The 12,842-nt window shown below is 41.3% G+C and overlaps 1 pseudogene; it reads left to right on the top strand.

Annotated features, from left to right (window-relative positions):
* The first annotated feature begins 611 nt into the window (after window positions 1-611).
* LOC102281215 (heterogeneous nuclear ribonucleoprotein A1-like) lies at window positions 612-12,012 on the top strand (annotated as a pseudogene).
* Window positions 12,013-12,842: the final 830 nt, after the last annotated feature.

A 12,842-nucleotide genomic window follows, 5' to 3' on the forward strand; every position in this document is an offset into this window, starting at 1 on the left:
GAAAAAAAATTGAGTGCTATTCAACCATAAAAGGAGTTTCATGTACAAGGGAAGCATGGGGTCTGAGTATTTGATGTCATGGTCAGCCTCATTAGGTGAATACAAACTGAAGTCTGAGCTCTATATTAAGCAAGAGAAGCTGGGGACAAAAGGCTATATGATTTCGTTGTGTGACCAGCACAAAGGCAGAGCTCACATAAATTTTCTCATTAATACTTTAAAAAGTATAAAGCAGATAAAGTTACCTTCATTTGCTCCATGAGAGAAATCAAGCATGGAGAGGTGAAGCCCTTGCTTCATATTCACAGGTGAGACAGAGTTCAAACTGATCTCTCTGATGATCCCACATTGCCTTCCAAGACTGCAAAGGAAATAGGGTATTGCATGAGGTCCTGGGTGTGACTGACGTGGTTAAAACCCTTAAAAGAGAGTGATTGTCAAACGTTTGTGTATTTATTTATTGTGCTTCCTTCACTAAATGGGAAGATCTATCAGGACAGGATCATGTCTTTCTTTGTTCACTCTTCTTTTCCCTGTGCCTTGTAGATTGTATGGCAAGTAGTAGACTTTCCATAGATACTTTTGTATAAATGGATGTAAGGACAAATAAGATGACGGGCCAGGGGGCGGGGCGAGCGCAGCCCGGGGCGCCCGAGCAGCACGCGGGAAGCACCGCCGTGCGCGCCCCGGCGCCGGGTCCGGGTGGGCTGCGGTCCGCTTGCCGCCGCGCCGCCGTGTCGGAGGCGGGAGGGGCCAGGCGCAGCCATGTTAGTGGCGCGCAGTATCGCGGCGGAATTTTTTTTTCTTTAAAAAAAAAAAAAAAGGACAAATAACACAGTCTAGAAGTAGAGAAACATCTGTAAACAAGTAACTGTGATATAAGGTAAAAGATGATAATATTGATAAAAGAAATTTATCTATAATGCTCTGGGAGTTCAGAAAACGGAGGCATCTCTTCTGACAGGAGGAATCAGGAAATTCTTCCTGGCATGTGACTCAGTCTTGACAATCAATGAGACTTTGGAGAATATAGATGGAAAAAAGAGTGTGCACACACACAAAAAAAGATAGGATGATCAAGTATACAAAGACTGGGAGTCTAAGATTAAATACAGAGAGAAGAAGAAATTTAGTTTGACTGAAATATAACATAGTATGAAAGAATGTTCTGGAAGTTTAGACTTAAAACTCCAGACTCTAAGGAACCTACAGTCCGGCTGGGATGAGAAGATGTGACTGCTAATTAATACATCAAAGGAGTGGATAAGATAGGCATTGTTCTGAACACACCACCCCAAAACTTAGTCTTAAAACAATGATCATTTGTGTAGCTCCTGGATCTGCAATTTGAGCAGGGTTTAGCAGAGAAAATTGATTTTATAAGCATTAATCAGTAGAGGGGTTCAGGAGTGGGAGGGAGGGGTTGAATAATTAAGGGTAATTCACTTACATGTCTAAAGATGTTGATGTGAGCTCATAATTGAGTTCTTAGCACCTCCTCTGGGCTATCAGTGGAAATGCTTACCTGTGGCCTCTCCATGTAGCTCAGGCTTCCTCACAACACAGTGGCTAGTTTCAAGTTCAGGCATCTGAAAAGGACCAAGTTGGAGGCATATTGCCGGTTTACACCTTAGCCTCAGAAGTCACATAGTGTCACTTTGCTTGTAGTTACAGGACCACTAAGAATCAAGGGGAGGGAACAAGACCCTACTTCTCAATGGAAGGAGGGTCAACATCACTTTGTAAGCAGAGGATCTGGGATGGAATATATTGGTGCAGTCATCTTTGAAAAATACAATTTAAAGGTATGTTCTATTTTAAGTCTGCTGACACCAAGGGGTAAATGGAGCTATAAAAATATTTGTCCTTGCATCAGAGGAATATAGAGTGTATAAGTGGCAGGGAATGGAGTGGGTGAATGTGTACATTGGTTGGTTGGGTGGAGAGAAAGGTGCATATACAGTGCCAGTAAGAATTCATATGTAGGAAGTGCTGGCTCAGGTCAGTATTCATCATGCTCTTGAGAGGAAGAATCCACTCTTGTTTACTCACTGAACTGGCATAAACAACCCCGCATATGTAAGACACTTAACTAAGATTTAATGAACAATAAAATCTGTTGTTGAAACAAAGAAGGCATAGATCTGTATCAGTCAGGTTTTAAGAATATATTGAGAGTGCTACTTGTTATTCAGTAGACCAGATTCAGTTTTGCCCAACTTTTGGAATGCCAGTCAAAGCTATACTTTTTCCAGTAGTCATGTATGGATGTAAGGGTTGGAGTATGAAGAAAGCTGAGCACAGAAGAATTGATGCTTTTGAACCTTAGTGTTGGAGAAGACTCTTGAGAGTCCCTTGGACTGCAAGGTGATCCAACCAGTCCATCCTAAAGGAAATCAGTTCTGAATATTCATTGGGAGGACTGATGATGAAGCTGAATTCCAATACTTTGGCCACCTGATATGAAGAACCAACTCACTGGAAAAGACCCTGCTGCTGGGAGAGATTGAAGGTGGGAAGAGAAGGGGATGACAGAGGATGAGATGGTTGGATGGCATCACCGATTCGATGGACATGAGTTTGAGTAGGCTCCAGGATGGATGATGGACAGGGAAGCCTGGCGTGCTGTAGTCCATGGGGTCACAAAGAGTCGGACACAACTGAGCAACTGAACTGAGACTGCAACTGAAATGCCAGGTCAACATCCCTAACCTCATTTTTGCTCCAGAGTCAGATAGAAAGTGTAGCAAAATCCTTCCATTCATTGCTTATGGAAAGTGAAAGTGAAGTCACTCAGTCGTGTCCAACTCTTTGTGACCCCCATGGACTGTAGCCTACTGGGTTCCTCCATCCGTGGGATTTTCCAGGCAAGAATACTGGAGTGGGTTGCCATTTCCTTCTCCAAGAGATCTTCCCAACCCAGGGATTGAATCCGGGTCTCCTGCATTGTAGGCAAACGCTTTACCATCTGAGCCACCAGGGAAGTCCATACTATTGCTTATATCTGTGCTCAAATATCTGAGAGTAACTGTTTTCAAGTATTTCCCCTGTAGTTTCAAATCCATATGATTGTTTTCCTGTGGTAGTTAAGTTCAGCCCAATGTAGGTGAAATTCATAATTCTACTTAAGTTACTTAATTCCTTTAATTTCCATATTATCTCCAAATTTCCTTTGCTATCCCTTATACTCTCTCTTAACTCTTTCTAATGTAAGCAGAGCTGACAGCCAGATGCATCAGAAGAATCCTCACAGGTCTGGTAGAAATCAAACCAAGGAAAGGAAAAAGCAACTGAATGAGTGTGTATGTCAGGTGTGGACAGAACTGGGTCAGAGGTGTGTATGAAGGTGAGCAGGAGACCAGGTAAGAGAAGTCGGTGGGGAGGAAGCATCTCTGAGGTGTCTACTTCCTTGACAGCCCGAGTCTCTGTGCACTGATGCAGATTTAAAACAAGTATGTAAGAAAAAGCCCATCTCCGTGAATGGATACAATTTTGGCTCAACACAGGGTTAGGTGGGCTTACATTCTATTCAGGCCTTGTCTTTCACCCCATAATTGAGGCCTCTCTCCTTGTTGGACTGTCCGGCCCGGGTAGCTGTACTCAGCTGTCAGCAGCAGCTAGCTGCTGTCTAGGAGCTTACCCTGAATCAACAAGCAGCCCAGGAATCAGTAGTCCTCCCACCTGAGTAGAGATTGGCCTCTACACAATGCTTTCTTTATTCTCTTTGCACCTGTCGGACAAGACTTAGCAACCAAAACAACAACAATGGCATCAGCTATGCTTCATAGTCTCTTTCTTGTCAGACACTTTTGGCTGATGAGAATTAATTTGTAAAATGAGATGTATTTATCATTTGACTTTTCATATAAACCTTTAGTCTAAACTCATTTAACAGATGCATTAGTATATGTTTCTCCCAGGAGGAAGCTAAAAACAAGGTAAATACAACACAGTTTGAAGAGGCATTAGAGCCGAGCATGGGATACTGTGAGAACCCAGAGGAAAACAGAGAGGAGCGTAGAAGTGACACAGGGAGGATTTCATGGAAGAGGAAGCCATTAACCTCATAGACTCAGGATAAACAATTTCTGACACAGAAATGCAAGTCATGTGTATGGCTGTTTTCTCTGACGACTGGTAATGCACAATGACAGTTGTGCATTACTGCTGGCCTGACACATCTTCTCCTGCAGCTGTGAATGCGTCATATACCTGAGAGGACTTCCATAATCCAGCTGTCCTCCACCACTTCTGAGGACAAAGAACCCTCTGCTGCCAGGGAGCATTTGATAAGGACACAGAGTTTGAAAGCCCAGCAAATAAGCAAATAATCATCATTTTGTCTCTTACATAAAGTGGGAACAAAACTTAGCATGCAGGTTTGGTTGCTTGCTGGGCCAAGGAAACCACACTGTGATGAGTTTGTCCCTGTTCCTACCTCATAAAGTGGCATGTGGATTGCGGGATGAGAATCAGTGATGAATCTCTGGTCTGGCACTGGAGGGAGAGAAGGAGCCAGCTATGTCTGACTTCAAGGACTGTCATGATCAGGAACCCTGCTCTGGCCCTGAGCCTCTTGGGGAACTACTGGAGCATTTAGGATAGGGGAGGTAGAATGAAGAAGGGGGAGAAACCTATGATGATTCATAGTGGCAGTAAGGGCTTAAATCCTTCAAATACTGTGAACTACAATTTCCTAAGGATACTCTATCAAAAGGCAAAAAGAAAAAATTTCCCACAAGAATAGTTTACTGCCCTCCTTCTCCCTAAAATCATTACCCTTCCTTCAATCTCCACTCTGGCCACAGGGGAAAACTTTGGAGCCTGGCTCCTGCTCTTTCCTGGGTTGGCCAAAGTTATGTGAAGGAACCCTTTACTAGAACCAAAGTAATTAGAGTCTGTTAAAAGAAGTGCCCCTGTCCTGGTACTCATTAATTCGTTAGCCTTATAAACACATTTAGAAAAATAAACTTCTCAGAGAAGTTGCCAGGAGAACAGAGACCATAAAGAAAGACATGAGAACTGATGAATTAAGATGATGGAAACTGGAGGAAAATAAGGACCCAGAGGAAGAGTCCTTTGGAGGGAAGGCAGACAGATCAGAAAGTGGAATTCAAATGCCGACTTCTTCCCAGGGAGCATCAGGAGGGCTCTCTGAAGCAGGGGAGACCCTGCTAGTCAGGGAAGTTGACAAAGGCAAAGTTGAAAGTTTACCAAATTCAGACTCAACTGGATGTGAGTCTGACCTTGGCCGCTTGAATTCACTACCTCAGGCACAAGGAGATTGGCCAGGGAATGTAAAAGAATAATGCAATCAGAGGTGAGAGAATTTTCATCCCATCTCCTCTAATTACTTGCCATGTGGGCTAGAATGGCTGAGCCTCTTTCCTTGTCTGATCAGGAATGTCCTCATTATGCTCTCTCTATCTTCTCCACTGATCAGAAGACTTCAGTGGCATTTGAGCACACAGGAAAGCATTTTTGGTAAACTATAAGAAGATATATGAGAAAGGCATCAGCATTAATAGCATTATCCACTATTTCTGTGAAAAGACAACTCAAATGTAGGATGATGGGTCAACAGATTAATCTTCCTATACTCTATTCAAAGCAAAATCTGACACCTAATTTGAGATATACTTTTTTCTTTCCTTAATGGAAAGAAAGAGGAGAAATGGGGAGGATGGTTCTTTTGGAAGATTTGCCCGTACTCTTAACTAATTTCAGACCTCAGCTTCAAAAGCAGTGAGTTGTTTCATTTAATCAGCAAGAAAGCATATCCCACAAAAGTCAGCTCCCTGAAGGGGAAGCTGCTCAGACACCGTTTCCATGGCTGCCGCTGTAACAATATTTTTTACTGAACTAAGCATTGCTAATTTTAGCCACAGATTATCTGGAAAGCAAGGAAGAAATAGATGAAAGGCAATTTTTACCTGAGCCACACTGAGCCTCTGAGAACCTTTACTGAGAAAGAGATGCTGCTAGAAAAAGCAACTACATAACTCCAAAGCCTTGGGGACATTTGTCAACTGCTCTCCATCAGCCTCTGGAAGAAGGAAGGAGGTACCAGTTTTCTAATTTAGGAAGAAATTGAAACTCATTGGTGAAATGATTTTATTCAAAAACACCACAGCTTGTATAAGAAAGCAGAATATCACCCCAGCAACCTTAATTCCCAGCCTGGCCTCTGGTCCCAGTTCCTTCTGTTAATGGTATGATATTTGCTGAGAGAGCTAAGCTATTTTGGATGCTGGTTTCAGTAAGCTGTCTCATGAAGAGATTCCCCCAACACCCACCGCCCCCCCTGCAAAAAAAAAAAAAAAAATCTTCATTAAATGGACTGGAGGTAATGTTTGCAACAGGGTACCTTGATTTTGAACAAGACATTAAGGTAAAAAATAGTTATATGAATCCCATTCATAAAGAGGCAGGGATTGCTTAAATAAGTGACTTAACTTAGCTACAAAGGATTCAGAGAATGGCAGATACATTCCTTATGATTTTAGCTGCTGCATCCTCCACAGGGAACAAATCCTCAGGCAACAGGAATTTTTCAAACCACATTTGGAGATGTCCAGATATCAGAGTGGGGTACAAAAATAGTCCCTGCATGATCTCTAAATGAGGAGGAATGGGGCTTAGACAGCCACATCAGGCCCCAGTGGGTGTTGGCTAGCTGCTTTAGCAGAAAGTGAAAGCAAACGTGTAGGAATTGCTCTTATGGCCTAGTAGAAGTACTGGTGGGTTTGCAGGCCCAGGTCCCCAGGCTCACTCTCTTGGGGTTGATTACAACTCTGAGGGTGAGATGTAGTCAAGGAGGGACTTTGGCAAACTTCAGGGTGTTCTGTTTTATCTTCCTTCACTGAATCCTTCTTTCAGATCCTTATTCATACTAAGGAATAGAGAACTAATAAAAGTAGTATTAACTTGCAGGGAATTTTTCTTACTAACCTAAGCCAGAAGCTAAAGACAACTATTGGTGATCCCAGCAGCAAGGGGAAAAACAAACAAACAAAAAAACTTTTTGAAAACTCCTCTAAGACACAGACTGACTTCTGTAGTAGGAAACATGGCAGTCTATTGGGAGAGATAGAAAAAGAGAGACAGTCATAAGCTGCCCTCCCCCAGGGATCTCTCATGATCTAGGGAAATTCTGTTCCGAGATTCCTATGGAATTCCACAAGATCACTCCAGAGTTGAATTAGACTCCATAAAGCAAGGCTGGGGAATATTCAAATGTAATGTCTAGGCTGGCCTTGTCCTTGAATGCATTTATTCCCCCAATTTTTTCTTGCTCCAGGGTGTCACATAATGCCACAAATGGGGCTCAGATATCCAGCTCAGAGTGTGGTGGAGTCCAAGGAAAAAATCTTCCTGGAGGAAACAATTTCTGAGTAGAAGCTTAAAGGATTAAACTGTTGATTCTTTAACAGGTTAATCTGGGGGGAAAGGAAAGAGAAAGCATTCCAGGAAAAAGGACTATCAAAAACTAGGGTATGGGTGTTTTATTTATTTATTTTTTTATTTTATGTCTAAATACTATTTAGATATAAAAAAAGAACTAAATCTTGCCATTTGTGAGGATGAAACTTGAGGGCATAATGCAAAGTGAAATAAGTCAGAAATAAAAATACTACATATTCTTATTTACATGTGGAATTAGAATTAAAAAAAAAAAAAACAAGCTCATAGGTACAGAGAAGAGATTGACAGTTGCCTACAGTGGGGAGGTGAAGTATGGGGTGAGGTAGGGGTGAGTAAAATGGCAAAAGGTACAAATGTCCAGTTATAAAATAAGTCATGAGGAGGTAATGTATAGCATGGTGACCATGGTGAACAATATTGTATTGAATATTTGAAAGTTCCTAACAGAGTAGATCATAAAAGTCCTCATCACACACACATCAACTGTTTGTAAACTATAGAAAGTGAAAGTGGAAGTTACTCAGTTGTGTCCAACTCTTTGCGACCCTGGACTGATTCTCTAGGCCAGAATATTAGAGTGGGTAGCCTTTCCCTTCTCCAGGAGCTCTTTCCAACAAAGGGATGGAACCTAGGTCTCCTGTATTGCAGGCAGATTCTTTCCCAGCTGAGCCACCAGGGAAGCCCTTTTAAACTGTATGCAGTGTTGAATGTTAATTAGACTTATTGTGGTGATCATTTTGAAATATATAAAAATATTCAATCACTACTTTGTATACATGGAACTAATATAATGTTATATTCCAATTAAACCTCAATTAAGAAAAACAAACAAAAAAAAAAAACTAGGGTATGGGAATGTGGGAGGGAGCCTTAAAGGTTTCTTCAAGGCCTCCAAGCCTGAAGTATAGCTGGCTCATATGGCACATGGTGTGCCCTGCAAAGGAACTAGGATGTCTATAGGAAGTAGCAGCCACTGGGAATTGTAAGCAAAGGAATATCATGATAGCCTTAACATTAGAGAGAAAACTAGCTGTGGTGTGGAGGACAGATTTGAGGGAGCAAAACTGGGAGCAAGTCACTGTCATAGACACCTTCTTTTCATGTCTCATTGCCTCCTTTACTGTCTTTTTATTGTTTAGCTTTTGTTGTATTAACACATAGAATTTTTAAATAAAATGGAAAAATGATTATTATAAAACGTTGGTAAGTTAAAAAGTAGGATATAAAATTTGGGGTACAGTTTGATCTCAACCATGTATAAAGGCAAATAAAAATTATTGGAAGGTGCTTTTCTGCTTGTGGAGGCAGCCGGGAAAGCATCATTGAAGTCTTTCCCCCCTGTCCACTGCCATCACGTCTAAGTCAGAGTCTCCCAAAGAGTCCAAACAGCTGTGGAAGCTCTTCATTGGAGGACTGAGCTTTGAAACAACCAATGAGAGTTTGAGGAGCCATTTTGAGCAAAGGAGAATGGTCACAGACTGTGTGGTAATGAGGGGTCCAAACACCAAGCGCTCCAGAGGCTTCAGGTTTGTCACATATGCCACGGTGGAGAAGGTGAATATAGCCATGAATGCAAGGCCACACAAGGTGGACGGAAGAGTTGTGGAACCAAAGAGGGCTGTCTTGAGAGAAGGTTCCCAAAGACCTGGTGCCCACTTAACTGTGAAAAAGATTTTTATTGGTGGCATTAAAGAAGACAGGAAGAACATTACCTGACAGATTATTTTGAAGGATATAAGAAAACTGAAGTGATTGAAATCATGATTGACTGAGGCAGTGGCAAAAAGAGAGCCTTTGCTTTTGTAACCTTTGATGACCATGACTCCATAGACAAGACTGTCATTCAGTATACTACCCAAAGCAATTTACAGATTCAACGCAATCCCTATCAAGCTACCAACAGTATTCTTCACAGAGCTAGAACAAATAATTTCACAATTTGTATGGAAATACAAAAAACCTTGAATAGCCAAAGCGATCTTGAGAAACAAGAATGGAACTGGAGGAATCAACCTATCTGACTTCAGGCTCTACTACAAAGCCACAGTTATCAAGACAGTATGGTACTGGCACAAAGACAGAAATATTGATCAATGGAATAAAATAGAAAGCCCAGAGATAAATCCATGCACATATGGACACCTTATCTTTGACAAAGGAGGCAAAAATATACAATGGATTAAAGACAATCTCTTTAACAAGTGGTGCTGGGAAATCTGGTCAACCACTTGTAAAAGAATGAAACTAGAACACTTTCTAACACCATACACAAAAATAAACTCAAAATGGATTAAAGATCTAAACATAAGACCAGAAACTATAAAACTCCTAGAGGAGAACATAGGCAAAACACTCTCTGACATACATCACAGCAGGATCCTCTATGACCCACCTCCCAGAATATTGGAAATAAAAGCAAAAATAAACAAATGGGACCTAATTAACCTTAAAAGCTTCTGCACATCAAAGGAAACTATTAGCAAGGTGAAAAGACAGCCTTCAGAATGGGAGAAAATAATAGCAAATGAAGCAACTGACAAACAACTAATCTCAAAAATATACAGGCAACTCCTACAGCTCAACTCCAGAAAAATAAACGACCCAATCAAAAAATGGGCCAAAGAACTAAATAGACATTTCTCCAAAGAAGACATACAGATGGCCAACAAACACATGAAAAGATGCTCAACATCACTCATTATCAGAGAAATGCAAATCAAAACCACTATGAGGTACCATTTCACACCAGTCAGAATGGCTGCGATCCAAAAGTCTACAAATAATAAATGCTGGAGAGGGTGTGGAGAAAAGGGAACCCTCTTACACTGTTGGTGGGAATGCAAACTAGTACAGCCACTATGGAGAACAGTGTGGAGATTCCTTAAAAAACTGGAAATAGAACTGCCTTATGATCCAGCAATCCCACTGCTGGGCATACACACTGAGGAAACCAGAAGGGAAAGAGACACGTGTACCCCAATGTTCATCGCAGCACTGTTTATAATAGCCAGGACATGGAAGCAACCTAGATGTCCATCAGCAGATGAATGGATAAGAAAGCAGTGGTACATATACACAATGGAGTATTACTCAGCCATTAAAAAGAATACATTTGAACCAGTTCTAATGAGGTGGATGAAACTGGAGCCTATTATACAGAGTGAAGTAAGCCAGAAGGAAAAACATAAATACAGTATACTAACGCATATATATGGAATTTAGAAAGATGGTAACAATAACCCGGTGTACGAGACAGCAAAAGAGACACTGATGTACAGAACAGTCTTATGGACTCTGTGGGAGAGGGAGAGGGTGGGAAGATTTGGGAGAATGACATTGAAACATGTAAAATATCATATAAGAAACGAGTTGCCAGTCCAGGTTCGATGCACAATATTGGATGCTTGGGGCTAGTGCACTGGGACAACCCAGAGGGATGGTATGGGGAGGGAGGAGGGAGGAGGGTTCAGGATGGGGAACACATGTATATCTGTGGCAGATTCATTTTGATATTTGGCCAAACTAATACAATTATGTAAAGTTTAAAAATAAAATAAAATAAAAAGAAATAAAAAATGATAAAAGGACTTGGAGACTGATATAAGAAAAATAAGAAAGATCAATTTCAGAAGGAAAGAGAATAAAAATGGCAATGGTAAAATGCAAAAAAAAAAAAAAAAAAAAAAAGACTGTCATTCAGAAAATACTACACTGTTAATGGCCACAACTGTGAAGTGAGAAAACCCCTAAGCTGAGCCCTGAAGAATTGATGCTTTTGAACTGTGGTGTTGGAGAAGACTCTTGGGAGTCCCTTGGACTGCAAGGAGATCCAACCAGTCCATCCTAAAGGAGATCGGTCCTGGGTGTTCATTGTAAGGACTGATGTCGAAGCTGAAACTCCAATACTTTGGCCACCTGATGCAAAGAGTTGAGTCATTGGAAAAGACCCTGATACTGGGAGGGATTAGGGGCAGGAGGAGAAGGGGATGACAGAGGATGAGATGGCTGGATGGCATCGCCGACTCAATGGGCATGAGTTTGGGTGAACTCCAGGAGTTGGTGATGGACAGGGAGGCCTGGCGTGCTGCGATTCATGGGGTCGCAAAGAGTCAGACACGACTGAGTGACTGAACTGAACTGAACTGAAGCAAGAGATGGCTAGTGCTTCATCCAGCCAGAGAGGTCGAAGTAGTTCTGGAAACTTTGGTGGTGGTCATGGAGGTGGTTTTGTTGGGAATGACAGCCTTGGTTGTGGAGGAAACTTCAGTGGTCAAGATGGCTTTGGTGGCAGCCATGGTGGTGGTGGATATGGTGGCAGTGGAGATGGTTATGATGGATTTGGTAATGATGGAAGCAATTTTGGAGGTGGCAGAAGCTACAAATATTTTGGCAATTACAGCAATCAATCTTCCAATTTTGGACCCATGAAAGGAGGAAACTTTGGAGAAGTTCTGGCCCCTATGGTGGTGGAGGCCAATACTTTGCCAAAGCACAAAACCAAGGTGGCTATGGTGGTTCCAGCAGCAGCAGTAGCTATGGCAGTGGCCGAAGGTTTTAATTACTGCTAGGAAACAAAGCTTAGCAGGAGAGAAGGGTCAGTGAAGTGACAGGGAAGCTACAGGTTAAAACAGATTTGCGAACTCCACCAACAGTGGTAGCAGGGCCTAGCTGCTACAAAGAAGACATGTTTTAGACAGTACTCATGTGTTTGGGCAAAAAACTCAAGGCCTGTACTTGTGACTAATTGTATAACAGGTTATTTTAGTTTCTGTTCTGTGGAAAGTGTAAAGCATTCCAACAAAGGGTTTTAATGTAGATTTTTTTTTTTTTTTTTACACTCATGCTGTTGATTGCTAAATGTAATAGTCTGATCATGATGCTGGATAAATGTCTTTTTTTTTTTTTTAATGTGCTGTGTAGTCTCCTCTGAAGCCATTTTGGTTAGAACGTTAGAATTCCTTCAGGAATGATGCCAAGTTCCATTTGAAATTTATCTACAGCTGGGTTTGGTGGAGAAGCTGTTGTCTTCAGAACCTTGGTGTAGTTGAACTGAGAGTTACTGTGTTGTGACCTGGAGTTCACCATTAAAAGGGTCGCCCATACAAAGTCATGGAGTTTTTTTTTTTTTTTTTGGTTATTAATGATTGTTGGCACATCCTATGAAATATATATAAATTGAATTATGGTACCAGATAAAGTTATAGATGGGAATCAAGCTTGGGTATCATCCTTTATAATGTGTAATCAATAAAAGATTTAATACCCTCTTTAAAAAATTGTTGGAAGGAAATGCATCAAACTTTGATCAGGGGCTAAGCATTTATCTTAAGAAAATAATCAGCTGGATACAGGGGGCTATATTTAAGAATGTTCATTTTTATTTATAATGAAAAAGTAGAAGCAAATTAAATATTTAT

The sequence above is a fragment of the Bos mutus genome, chromosome 15, assembly GCF_027580195.1.
Source record: "Bos mutus isolate GX-2022 chromosome 15, NWIPB_WYAK_1.1, whole genome shotgun sequence".
NCBI classification, from domain to species: Eukaryota; Metazoa; Chordata; class Mammalia; order Artiodactyla; family Bovidae; genus Bos; species Bos mutus.